Genomic DNA, 14,057 nt, shown 5'->3' with positions numbered 1-14,057 from the left:
CTCTGAAGATCCTTTCAATGTAAGTGAATGGTGACCAGACATTTGAAGTTCCAAAAAGCACATAAATGCAGCATGAAAGTAATCTATATGACTTGAGTGATTTAATATGTGTCTTCGGCAGTGATGCAATGTCTCTGGGTGAGAAACAGGTCAATATTTCAATCCTTTTTTACTATATCTCCACTTTCACTTTCAGAATGTTGATAAAAGAAACATGATATTTGCAATTTTAAGAATCTCAAGTAACTGTTAGTAAAAACTTCTGGAGTAGTTAGGAAATGGATAATGAGTTTGAAAAACAGTTTTTTTCTAATATATTTTCTAAGTGGCTATGTCCCTCATTACTGCAAGTCAAATGAAGTGTGATGACAATCAGTGCTTCAAAATAAAAGTACAATGAAATATTTATAATATTTTACCAGAGTGTAAAGTATGCTTAAAATGTATATTACTGGACATTATAATCTAAATAGATACTTGTTTGTTTAATTTCTGACATCATTCCATAATACTGAGGCAAAACAAACCAACCAACCCATAATATAAGATCATCTGCTGTCCTAATTTATTACGATACACATCTTGGATATTCAACTTGACATGCTGGCTTGGTAGCACACATTTTTGAGATACAGCACATAATGTTTGAGACACGGCACCTCAATATTAACACGAGCGCGAAAGTCCTAATTTAAACCCTAACTGCTTATCATGAGTCAAGCTTCTGGTTTGAGTTCACAAAACCACTTCTTTATACTCCCAACTCAAGATTACCTTCTGCATGTTGCTGCCTTCCTATAAACACTGTAATTTTACACTATAGAACCAATACCTAACCATTCCTTATGAATGTCACCCATCAACCTTAGATATGAGCGAATGTTGATCTGTGCTATCCTTGGATCTACTCAAACAGCAGAAAAGGTAGGTATAGAAAGGTAATTTCAGAAGGTAAAGAAGAGAATACGTAATCATACTGCCTCATACAAATGAGAGTACAACTTATAAGTCATCCCTTCCAAAGGTATACAAGCACAAGTATACTGTATAAACAAAGGTGATATAGCCTACATACCCATAAATATCAGTTCAGTGATGATAATTTGCAATGTCATTTAAGTCAATAAAAATGTGTGACGTAACAGTACTCATATATTGTTATTGCAATAGAAGCAGGCTACTTCTCTCAGAACCACCTCTAGTTTGGAGAACTGTGCGCCTTTCAGTGACAATACTATCATGGGTAAAGCAAAGATGTGGGTCCTCAAAAAACACTGATGGTTTTCCAAAGGAAAGTAACTTTGAGATGAAAGAAGTAATTCTGCTGGAGCTCAAAGATGGAGGTATGCAGTATTCAGATATTTGTCTTTTTTGCTACCTGTGCTGAGGCTTGCTTGTTTATTGTGATTCCTTTTGTTCCAGATGTGCTTGTGGAGGCATTTTATTTCAGTGTTGATCCGTATATGAGGTGAAATATCTGTGCTTTATAATGTAACATAATCATTTAAAAATGTTTGATATAGCGTAGTTTACTGTTATGTGTTTAGTGCTTTATTACTGTGTCATCAGTGTTGCTGTGTGGTGGATTATTTCTAATATTTCCAGATCTCTCCCTTTGTTGTTTCTTCAGAGCTCTGAGTAGAAATTGGATGAAGGAGGGAGATGTACAGTATGGAACTCAGCTGACAAAGTAAGGGAAAACAACAAATGTACAATTTAGACTGTGATGTATTTGTACATTTTTTTATGGTCTTTGAATTGACACTTTTAATGGTATAGCTAATAGATATTTGGGTATTTGACATGAAATACTTGTGAAGTTGATATGTCCTGTGGTGTGTACTTCATCTAAAACTCTTTTTAAACAACAGCATTTTGCTAATGAACTATTATGCAAGCAGTGGTTTTTACCTCTTGGGATATTTGTACTTTTAAAGGTCCATTTGTCTCACCACAGGACAATTTAAAAGAATAGTTCACCTAAAAATTAAAATTCTCTCATCATTTACTCAGCTTTTGCTGAACACAAACGAAGGTTTTTAAAAGAATATCTCAGCTCTGTAGGTCCATTTAATGCATGTGGATGGTTATCAGCACTTTAAAGCTACAAAAAGCACAGACAGTCACAGTAAAAGTAATCCATACGACTCCAGTGGTTAAATAAATGTCTTCTAAAGTGTTATGATTGCTTTGGGTGAGAAACAAATATAATATTTAAGTCCTATAAAGGCCCAAACTTACTCTACGCAAGTACGTGAACGCAGACGCACCTTGCTACGCAAACTCGATTTGACGCACCGTTGCGTTGTGAAATGTGTCAGCGCTCAATTCATAACCCAACACAAGTTCGCGCTGCATCTCAGCATTGCTGCAAGGGGCGCTAGAGCGGATTTTCTTTTTTCAATCAACAACTGTCATGGTGGACTCGGGCAGCAATATGAGTTGAAACTTTTCGAAAAATATATACGACTTTTTGTCCCCAGTCCATTCAAACGATCTTGTTTTTTCTCCGTGTCTCTCCCCATTCCTCAACTATCCACTCATCTACCACATCCGGTTTCATGGTCATGCCTAAAAAATCTATCGCCCCCTTGTGGTCTGAGGTTTGTAACCTCCAAAGCAACCCAAGAGCACATGTAATGTATGTACAACAAGACCACGCATTGGCAAAGCACTCGTGTCTGCGTTTGCATACATGCGTGAAGTATGTTTCGACCTTAATTATTTACTTCTGGTCGCTCTCCAATGCGCATTCATGAAAGGACAGGTTTATGCAACATCTCTACCCAGACAGAGATGTTGGGCAGAATGTTAGGGACTGACAGCATCAGTCACTATTCACTTTCATTGTAAAAGATGCAATGAAAGTGAATGGTGACTGAGGCTGTCATTCTGCCTAATATCTAATTTTGTGTTCTGTGGAAGAAAGAAAGTCATATACGTTTGGAACAACACAAGGATGAGTAGCCTCAATGATGACAGAATTTTCATTTTTGGGAGAACATGTCCCTTTAACCACAAACACATTGACCATCAACGGTGTCATACCCTTCCATACATGATAAAAGGTAAAGAGAGGGTTCTAGAAATCCAATGACCTGCATCACTCCAATTATTCTGTAAAGATTCTCAGTTATCCAGCTCTTCACAGAATGTCTAGTATAGTTATTCTCTGCAACTAGAAATTACTCATCCATATGGCTTCAGTTATGTCAACTGATAAAGCCACTTTGATGAATGGCGAAACATCTTGAGCCAAAGAGAAACACATTCCGTTAACTAGAATATGTCCATTAGAAATGACTCTAAATTACTTTTGTATTTCATTGGCAGGTTAAATTGCAAAGTTTCATTTAATCAAGAAAATAAGCAAATTATCTAATTTACAGTTACTATACGTAGTGTCATATACCGGAACATATTCATTCAAATACAGTTATCAGTTTTACCAAAATCCTAATTCATTGTTTGGTTGCAGGGTGCTAAAGAGCAAGGATCCAGCATTTGCTGAGGGATGTTACATGCTAGCTGAATGTGGATGGAGGACACACACTGTAACCAGAGCAAAGGGCCCAGACGGGCCAGTCTTGACCCAAATAGTACCTGAATGGCCCAAAGACATTCCAATGTCCCTGGGCCTTGGTTCCTTAGGGATGCCTGGGTAAAGTACAGTAATCACTACTTACAGGAAGAGGTTTAAATTGAAGGCAATGAAACAAAGACTCAAAGAACCTCATAACTGCACTGCCTTTATTTTTTTATTACTTTTATAAATGTAATTAAAACACTGTTTAGATTTCTAACTCACTTTCATTTTTATCCATTAGTTTAACCACTCTTTACGGTCTGGAAGAGGTATGCAAGGTACAGCCTGTGAAACAGTGCTGGTAAGCGCAGCAGCAGGTGTTGTAGGTGCAATGGTGGGTCAAATCTGCAAGATCAAAGGCTGCAAGGTGGTCGGTTCAGCTGGTAGTGATTACAAGGTGGCATACCTGAAAGAACTGGGATTTGACCAGGCTTTCAACTACAAGACAGTCCTCTCACTGGAGGAAGCACTGAAGAAAGCTTCACCTGAAAGATATGACAGCTACTTTGAGAATGTAATGTTTTTTTTTGTTTGTTTTTTTTGTTTGTTTTTATGTATGTTTACAAAAACTAAGTTAATATATCTACAGTGAGGAACTAACACTCTTTGTTTTTTCTTTGTTATACTCTCCAGGTTGCAGGACCCTTCTTTACTGCAGCACTGAACAATATGAAGTCAGGTGGCCGTATTGCTGCCTGTGGTGCAATAGCTACATACAATGACACAACACCACAGATGTGTATATCTTTAATACTTTAATGGACACTGACTTCTTGTGGCAATTTATCAATCAAAGGAAATGTGGATTTAATTTTATTATTATTATTTTATTTATTTTTTTGCACTATATGCTGATCAATTAAGTTATGATTATAGTGGTTGATGTTAAATAAAAAATTGTTTTTTAAATTGTATTTTGTAATATTTTGTCATTGTTTAATATTGTAATAACTAGCTACAGAAGGAATGATACTTTTGAATAGTTGCACATTACAACCACTAGAGGACGCACAGTGGCAAGACATGAATTCACCAATTTCTCATTAAATATCCCTTTTAATTAGAGAAAAATGCAAGCTGGGTAATGTAACATTAGGACATTGAAACTGTTTGTTGTATCTCATATAGGTCCTTATCCTCACCTTGCGATAATTACTCGGCAACTTAAGATAGAAGGCTTTATGGTGGAACAGTGGAAACACAAAGATGAAGAGTCAGTCAAGAGAATGCTGCAATGGATGAAAGAGGCAAGTTACTTTAGAAATTATCTAAATTGGTTTAAGTTGAGTTAATGAGTTGATGATAAAGCCTTATCAATACCTCAATAAATAATCTGAGATATAGTATAGTTAGTATTACACTTACTTTAGTTTAGAAGAATCAGCCTGTACTGTAAATGAGAAATAAAGTTTTTGCTCATTGTTACTGCTTATGTTTTTAATCAGATATGTTCAACCTTTTCCTTGCAGTTCAAGCTGAATATGAAGAAGTGGTCACTGTTGGCTTTGAGAATATGCTAGCTGCCTTCATGAGGATGCTGAAGGGAGATGGAATTGAGAAGGCTATCGTTAAAGTGTGAAACAAGATTTCATCCAAGGCTGTACATTTTGAAATCCATGTGCTTTCATTTTTAATCAGTATGAATATTAATATACAAATAATTCACAGTATGACAAATTATAACAATATCACCTAGACTGTAAAAGTGAAAATTCTTTAAGGCACTCTACTACTACCTGATCTAACCCTTAAAAATTACTCCGATTACTTTTACACACAATTACATGTAGTTAGGTCACTTGAAACAATTTTACAAGTTTTGGCACTTCTTTTGCTCACTATTTTAACCCAATTTAAGAATATGTTTTACAAATAAAGCTATGTAAATCCTCAGATTTGGGTTGGATCTCACTGATTGCTCTCTGAGATCACGGTGCATCCCAGAGTCTTACAATTTATAGAAATTTGTACCAAAAAATTTTTTTGTCTCTCCCAACAAACTACTATTGATATTCAAGTTTGAGTTTGGTGTTTACTCAAAAAAAAAAAATTTTTTTTTTAAAAATTCATATAGCCTATTATTACACATATTTTGTCTCATTAATGTTCATAATTTCTGTCATTTGAGGGTTCTAGAATAAAAAAAAGTAGGCACAAAAGTTTTCTAAAGAACTGCATATGATCTGTACATTTGGGGAAGAAGAAAAAGGATCAGGTCATGTCACCCTCATGTCACAACTCACAACACTGAATAATAAAGGGGGAGGCTACAATATTTTTAGTCCTTCTTCATGATTTAGTTAGTAATAACGAAACATTATCACCAGACAACTTCCACATGTTCTTAGATGTGACTTGTTAATGAAACTAATTTCAAGATGTTTTAGTACATAAAGATTGATAAGCAGATAAACACAACACAACAGTACACACTTGCTCATGAGCAGACATGCCCTCTGTTCATTCCAGGCTACTACTTTTCACTCAGTGTCGCATCAGATTTAAGTACACAGGAAACACTCCACTCTTTTGGCTAAGCTCCAGTGTTCAGGCCTGAAGCTCTGTTCACATATTACTAGAGATTATCCTTTTTTTCCATTGTACATAACCTCTGATCTTCATTAGCAATGAAGATCCTCTTTAGCTATGGTTACAGTATACAGTGTATAGCCGGTAATTTGGATTCCCTTCCAGTCCCAATTGAGCTAACTGCAGACTGTTGTCCTGTTCTTGCTGTTAACCTTCTCAAGGTCTATCAACACTGTCCTCACCCATCCACTAGACAGTTTCTGCCATAATTTGTCCTTTACCTTACAAAAGCTTGCATCAGTGCAGGAACTCATGTCATCTTTCCTAGAAAATATATGTAAAGAAGCTTGAACTGAAAATGGTATGGTTCTTTTTAGTGTCTATTCTGATGTTTCATTCTTTCCTGGCTGACCACAGGGGCATGGTTTTTCCCTTTCTGCCTTGGTTTCTCTTTGCCTTTTGCTTGCTTACTGAGGCAAACTCACAAATGCTCTAAAGTTATACTGTATATATAGAAAAACTTACTGTCAATATTACAGTCCCCATATAAAAAGGGTGGTTTAAATATATCTAATTTTAAATTGTGCAATTTTCCATGTCAGCTACATAATATTTTATATTAGTTTAAAATGAATGAGACTTTCCCTTCTTGGGTACATATAGAACGACAAATGATAAATATTCCATTAAAGTCAATTTTGTATATCGAATCCCAAAAGGAAGTGTGTAAATTGTATAAAAACCCAATTATAGTCCACTCATATACTGTAGGTGTTGGAGAAATTGTAATGAACTGTTTGGATTTGACAGTTTCACAATATGTACCCCATTATGGGATAAAGTAAGAATACCACATATTCCCATAGATAGTATTGCATTGGCATGGTGAATTTTGGGCATTAACACTGTGGGTGATTTGTGTAACAAAAATAAGAAAGACACTTTGGCAAAAATAAGTTGAAAAAATTTTAACGAATTCTCAAAAATGAATAGTTAGTACAAAACATAAACTACTACAACTGAACTTAATACACTACACGTATACTCCCTACAAAATGTCATTTTTTACCCCAAATATATCTTCAGAATGTCTATGATGCTGTCTCTTGAATGCACAGATGAATGTGAGAATCAAATTTCTCTTGATCTTTTGACATATAAGAGGTCATTGTAGAAAAATATACTGTAAGTTTCAGAACTCAAAACTTCCTCCTCACTGCAAAAAAAGAATTTGTGGAAACCAAGCTGCCAAAACTACTCATTCTCTACTTCCTCCACATTGTGATGTCACACTGTGGAAGACATTTGAATATGACCACCTCCACAGCAACACATCAACTACTTTGCCTTTAATCACTCCTGTAGCCGATGGCAAGGAGAGAAAGCAGGTCAGTCAAGAGCAGAGAGCCAATAATAACAGGGTGTTTCTGACAGAGGGTTAGAATGAGGGTGGAAAATAATCATGTTTTACAAATGTATGACTGTTTTTTGTGCAAAAAACTTTACTAATATTATAAGTGAACCTTAAGGAAGATATAAAAATAATTTAAAAAAAGGCACGGTAAATCAAAAATGTTATTTAATCTGACTAAATTAACCTGACAAATTACAGAAATGTATACAAACAAAAGCAATGTTTATAGATTAGAAATAGATGGAAATATAAACTATAACTTGACCTTAAATTGCATATTAAAAAACAGGACATGAATTTAAGCCAATATTTTATCAAATTTGAGGCCCACCTCTGAATTATTATGAGTCATTACAGACTTGTGCCTGCAAGATAAGTGTGTAAAAATTATGCTTGTCTTCAGGTTCTTTCACTCGTTTCAAAATGAATATTCTGAAGCTGTGGGATTAACATGGAAATCAGCCACAGTGATTTAAAAATAAAAATAAAAATGAAATACAGGAAGAACAAAAAAAGTTTCCAAAGAACCTAATGACTACTCACATGACTCTCACATCTGTCATTATTACTTAGATTTGTTCATGAAGGAAGATGCTTGTTTTGAGAACATGTCAATTGTCTTCATACAGATGATGGAGGATGGCACTGGGAAGGCTATTGTTAAAGTTCATGTATTTCATCCAATATCTATCATAACATACATTTTTTGGTGTAGAAAGGTTTATTGATACATATAGTTCCAGTATATGCCACAAAGCCCTAAGATACAAAGAGCTGACCCCAGAGAGAATCCCCCTCAGCCAGTTGGTCTTAAGCCCCGTTCTCACCACAGGCGGCATGTTGCTAGACTTTGCGATCTATGTCACTGGTGGGCGTTCCTACTGCTGCCGCCGCTCTAACATTATTGGTGGACTGCACAACTGGCCACAGTAGCATTTGAAATGCTGTTTACAGATGATACTGCCGATAAAACTAAGACATCATACTAATTTGACAAGAAATCAGTTCTTTTGCCTCTAACCTACAGCAGTGCTTAATGCATCATATCATTAAACAAGATGTCTCGGTTATGTACATAACCTCGTTTCCCTGAGACGAAGGGAACGAGACATTGCATTTACTAACGCATATGGGGAGTGTCCGTCCACATGACCTAGTTGAAACCTCTCTACAATAACGGCAATATTCTAATATTGGCTATGGTGTTTGAGTCCTGCCCTTTCGCTATAAAAGCAGGCGTGCAAACACCATTCCTCAGAATTTTCTGACTGAGTACACTTGACATTGCATTTGCTAACACATATGGGAAACATAATCACATCACGCCGCACTACACGACATAACCTTCCAGAGAGGAAACATGACGCCGCAGTCCCTCAGGACGGCGACCGACATGAGTATGCCACTAGTGAGTGACCCTCATGTTGGGCCGGGGGGGGAGCACTCAGAATGAATACATGAACTATATGAACTATCGTCATACAGTAAGAATGAACCCCTTCACGAACCCAGTCGGGAAGGGAGTTTATTTATAATGAAAGTGCTTGTGATTTTATAGTAAATTACAACGGCCTGAATGCAGGCGGTTGTGTAAAATGATGGGGAGCCCATACTCAAAGGGAGGGGCATAAGTATATGTTTGGCAAACGAAACAGCAAGCGCTCTAAACAGAGAGGACTTGTGAAGAGCGTTACATCTAGGTTGTAAAACCTTGTGAATGTGTTTTCAAAATACCAACCAGCTGCAAAACATATGTCTTGTAAAGACACATCGTTTGTCCATGCCCATGAGGAGGCCATGCCTCTAGTTGAGCGTGTTTTAACACCAATTGGGCAAATCTTACCCTGCGACTCATAAGCCAGGGCAATCGCATTAACGATCCAGTGAGAAAGTCTTTGCTAGGAGACGGACATTCCTTTCGTGCGTCCTCCATAGCACACAAAAAGCTGATCAGACAGTCTGAACTGGTGGGTGCGCTCAACGTATGCGTGTAGTGTCTGCACAGGGTGTAACAATTGCAATGATTGTTCCTCATCCGAATTAAATGGAGGAGGGAAGAAGGCTTGAATGTGAACCACCTGCGCTCTGAAGGGCGTGGTTAGAACCTTAGGCTCATAGCCTTTTCTGGGTTTGACAGTGGCTTTGAAAGACCGGGGTCAAACTCCAAACATGAACTGTCAATTGATAGTGCATGTAAGTAACCAAACCGTTTTACTAAGGCCAGAGCCAGCAGTAGTGTGGTCTTAATGGAGAGCATGCGCAAATCAACAGAGTCCAAAGGTTTGAAGGGGGGCCCTAACTTTTGGGACCTAACTTTTAGGATAAAAGTTAGGTCTCATGTCGGGACTGTAGCCGGCTGAGGTGGATTTAATCGTCTTGCTCTTCTAAGGAACTTAATGATTAAATCATGTTTGCCTATAGTGGCGCCGGCTTCAGGTGCGTGATACACAGATATAGTCGCCACATAAACTTTGAGCATTGACAGAGTGAGTCCTGTGTCTAATCGCTCTTGAAGAAATATGAGAATTTCATATATGGGGCAGTTTACTGGGTCTTTGCCATGTGAGACACCAATCAGTGAACATATTTAGCACGTAGAGGCATCTCGTGGACAGTGCTCTGGCTTGTAAAATGGTGTTCATGACTGAATGTGTCAGTTCTGGCACATTTAGCATGCTCAGTTCAAAGACCACATGTGTAGGCTTAGAAGCTCTGGCTGGGGATGCCAAACCATGTCTTGTGTTTGAGAGAGAAGATCTTTCTTTAGCAGTATTTCCCATGGAGGCCTGTCCAGTATTTCTACCATCTGGAAGATGGTAACCACCAAGACTGATAGGGCCATTTCGGCACAATTAACAGAACTGTTTCCATGTCCACTCGGACTTTGCTGTTGACAGAATGAAGGAGGTGCACCGAGGGCGCATATTTGCGTTTTGCCGGCCATATGTAGGCCAGTGCGACATGGTGAAATATATACGCCACTACTGTTGTGTTGTCCGAATTAATCAGAATGTGGTGATTCACAATATCAGAATGATAAGCTCTGAAAGCTAGAAAGACTGCCAGTAGCTCTAGGCAGTTGACATGTCACAGTGATTTCGCACCTGTTTCTTTCTGTAACTTGACCTAGCATAACACCCTTGTTGGTAGAAGGCTGGCACTGTCCATGGTTCTACAGCAGCCAGACACCTTTAAAAAGACGCGAACACGTATGCGACTCATATATATATATATATATATATATATATATACACAGTTGTTCTCAAAAGTTTGCATACCCTTGGAGAATTGGTAATATTTGTACCATTTTAAAAGAAAACATGAGTGAGCAGGCATTTCTTTAATTTCTTATGGGATTCATATTCAACTGTAGGTTATAACAGAATGGCACAATCATAAAACAAAACATGGCAACAAAGAAAAAAATGAAATGACCCCTGTTCAAAAGTCTGCATACCCTTAGTTCTTAATACTGTGTATTGCCCCCTTTAGCATCAATGACAGCTTGCAGTCTTTTGTAATAGTTGTCTATGAGGCCCCAAATTCTTGCAGGTGGTATAGCTGCCCATTCATCTTGGCAAAATGTCTCCAGGTCATGCAAATCTTTGGTTGTCTTGCATGAACCACACGTTTGAGATCTCCTCAGAGTGGCTTGATGATATTAAGGTCAGGCGACTGTGATGGCCACTCCAGAACCTTCACCTTTTTCTGCTGTAACCACTGGAGGGTCAACTTGGCCTTGTGCTTAGGGTCATTGTCATGCTGGAAAGTCCAAGAGCGTCCCATGCGCAGCTTTCGTGCAGAAGAATGCAAATTGTCTGCCAGTATTTTCTGATAACATGCTGCATTCATCTTGCCATCAATTTTCACAAGATTCCCGTGCCTTTAGAGCTCACACACCCCCAAAACATCAGTGAGCCACCACCATGCTTCACAGTGGGGATGGTATTCTTTTCACTATAGGCCTTGTTGACCCCTCTCCAAACATAGCGCTTATGGTTGTGACCATAAAGCTCTATTTTGGTCTCGTCACTCCAAATTACAGTGTGCCAGAAGCTGTGAGGCGGGTCAAGGCGTTGTCGGGCATATTGTAACCGGGCTTTTTTGTGGCATTGGTGCAGTAAAGGCTTCTTTCTGGCAACTCGACCATGCAGTTCATTTTTGTTCAAGTATTGTCGTATTGTGCTCCTTGAAACAACAACACCGTCTTTTTCCAGAGCAGCCTGTATTTCTCCTGAGGTTACCTGTGGGTTTTTCTTTGTATCTCGAACAATTCTTCTGGCAGTTGTGGCTGAAATCTTTCTTGGTCTACCTGACCTTGGCTTGGTATCAAGAGATCCCCGAATTTTCCACTTCTTAATAAGTGGTTGAACAGTACTGAGTGGCATTTTCAAGGCTTTGGATATCTTTTTATATCCTTTTCCATCTTTATAAAGTTCCATTACCTTGTTATGCAGGTCTTTTGACAGTTCTTTTCTGCTCCCCATGGCTCAGCATCTAGCCTGCTCAGTGCATCCACGTGAGAGCTAACAAACTCATTGACTATTTATACACAGGCACTAATTGCAATTTAAAAAGCCACAGCTGTGGGAAATTAACCTTTAATTGCCATTTAAACCTGTGTGTGTCACCTTGTGTGTCTGTAACAAGGCCAAATATTCAAGGGTATGTAAACTTTTGATCAGGGCCATTTGGGTGATTTTCGATCATTATCATTTAAAAAGTAGCCAAACAACTATGTGATAATAAATGGCTTCATATGATCACTATCCTTAAATAAAATCCTTTTTTGCATCAAATGATTTTGATATTTTCAAATATTTTCAAAATCAAAGCCAAATTTTCACAATTTCTGCCAGGGTATGCAAACTTTTGAGCACAACTGTGTGTATATATATATATATATATATACACACACACACACACATACACACACTATATAACAATATACAATTGCTTATGAGGATACACATCTCCTGTCAAAGTGCTGCGGGAAATCAGGATGCTGAAGAGGCCCGTTCACCAGTGAAGCATCGAGTGGCGAGGCGGAGTGATGTTTGCCGGAACACTGCAGGGGAGCGGAGTCTTCTCATTACCGTGAAGATCCCGCCTGCTGACTCATGTAGTTGATGGTGAAGCAGTAGAGGGCTTCTAGACGAGAGATGAATCACTGTCTTGAAGGAAGAAAATTCTGAAGAACGGTGTTTGTGCGCCTGCTTTTATAATAAACAGCTTTGCACCTAAAAAGGCGGGACTCAAACACCATAGCCAATATTAGAATATTGCCGATATTGTAGAGAGGTTTCAACTAGTTCGTATGGAAGGACACTCCCCACTAGCAAACGCAATGTCAAGTGTACTGAGTAGTAAGGGAACGAACATTATATCAATATTTGAATCAAACTAACTCAGAATGCCGACACGGTTTTCCATGCACCATTTTATTAAGCCATATCTATGTATGTGGTTACAGACAAATGAAACCGCACACAAAAACTTTTAACTTCTTCTCAGTCTTGCCTGCGCTCGAGTCGACTCCAATATCTTACACTCACCCTGCCTGAAGACGGTTGAAGTAAGATCCTCTGTCTTCACTATCATTGGTAGTCGCTCGCGAATGTCTCTCGGCATTTGCATAAAGTTGAAATTTTCCCAACTTGTCTTGTCGCTCCCCACGGTGATCTCTGTCGCCAATGGTCAGAAAAAAGAACTGCACTTTTTAACAACATGCACTAGTTATACACAAATTAGGGAAACATTTTCCCCCACTTCACAACCCATCACAAAGACTTTAATTGGATACAACCCAAGCACAAACTACTTGGAGAAACCCCAGCAAGCCAAAACCTGTCTGAGAGATATGTAAAGTCCTGCATGACAAAAGGACAACCAGTGGAACAGGACCATACCGAACAATAACAGAAACACTATGCCAGGTCAATGGAAACATAGCATAACAAACCGCTTTTATTTACATTTTTTTACTATTCCTTTATTTTATTGTATTTTAACATCTTTTCCTTTAACTGCATGCTTATGTGTGTAAATTTGTATGTATGTATAGTTAATGTTCCCATGCTTTGGCAATGTAAAGCTTTGCTTTTACCATGCCAATAAAGCTATTTTAATCTGAATCTAGAGCCAGTGTATAAAATGGCCAAACTAAACTCCCATGTAAACCCTCACTGTTTAATCTGATGCATAGTAGTTGTCCTATTGTTCTTTCATAGTTTAGTTCCCCAAATGCTTGGTTAGCCTTTGTGACGTCACGGTGCGTACAGTAATCCAGGAATCTGTCATGTCATTCTGACTTGCTCGAAGCAAAACCACGATTGTTTGCCTTTCCGTTTCATTCTCTTTCTAGAGAAATGGAAAGATTCTACTCAGTATCGAAGTGATATAAAAAGATATCACAATCACAGGCTACACAAAACGTAGATATAAAGCGGATAGCGAACTATTCCGGCAGATTATATCATTATTTGTTGAGTAGTCGTGCGGTGAGGCGGAGTCACGGGATTTCAGTAC

The 14,057-nt window shown here is 38.2% G+C and overlaps 1 long non-coding RNA gene and 1 pseudogene across 1 annotated transcript; one reads left to right on the top strand and one right to left on the bottom strand.

The window, feature by feature from the left end:
* Window positions 1-1,239: 1,239 nt before the first annotated feature.
* Window positions 1,240-6,811, top strand: LOC127453982 (prostaglandin reductase 1-like; annotated as a pseudogene).
* On the bottom strand, window positions 3,833-13,910 carry LOC127453989 (uncharacterized). The gene is made up of 5 exons (XR_007899480.1): window positions 12,499-13,910; window positions 8,073-8,174; window positions 4,952-5,123; window positions 4,729-4,815; window positions 3,833-4,071 (listed from the first exon to the last, which is right to left on the bottom strand). It is a non-coding gene; the product is annotated as an uncharacterized LOC127453989 (long non-coding RNA).
* Window positions 13,911-14,057: the final 147 nt, after the last annotated feature.

This window comes from Myxocyprinus asiaticus, chromosome 2 (assembly GCF_019703515.2).
Source record: "Myxocyprinus asiaticus isolate MX2 ecotype Aquarium Trade chromosome 2, UBuf_Myxa_2, whole genome shotgun sequence".
NCBI lineage: Eukaryota > Metazoa > Chordata > Actinopteri > Cypriniformes > Catostomidae > Myxocyprinus > Myxocyprinus asiaticus.
The sequence above is the reverse complement of the archived record's forward strand: the minus strand, read 5'-3'. Positions and strand labels throughout refer to the sequence as shown.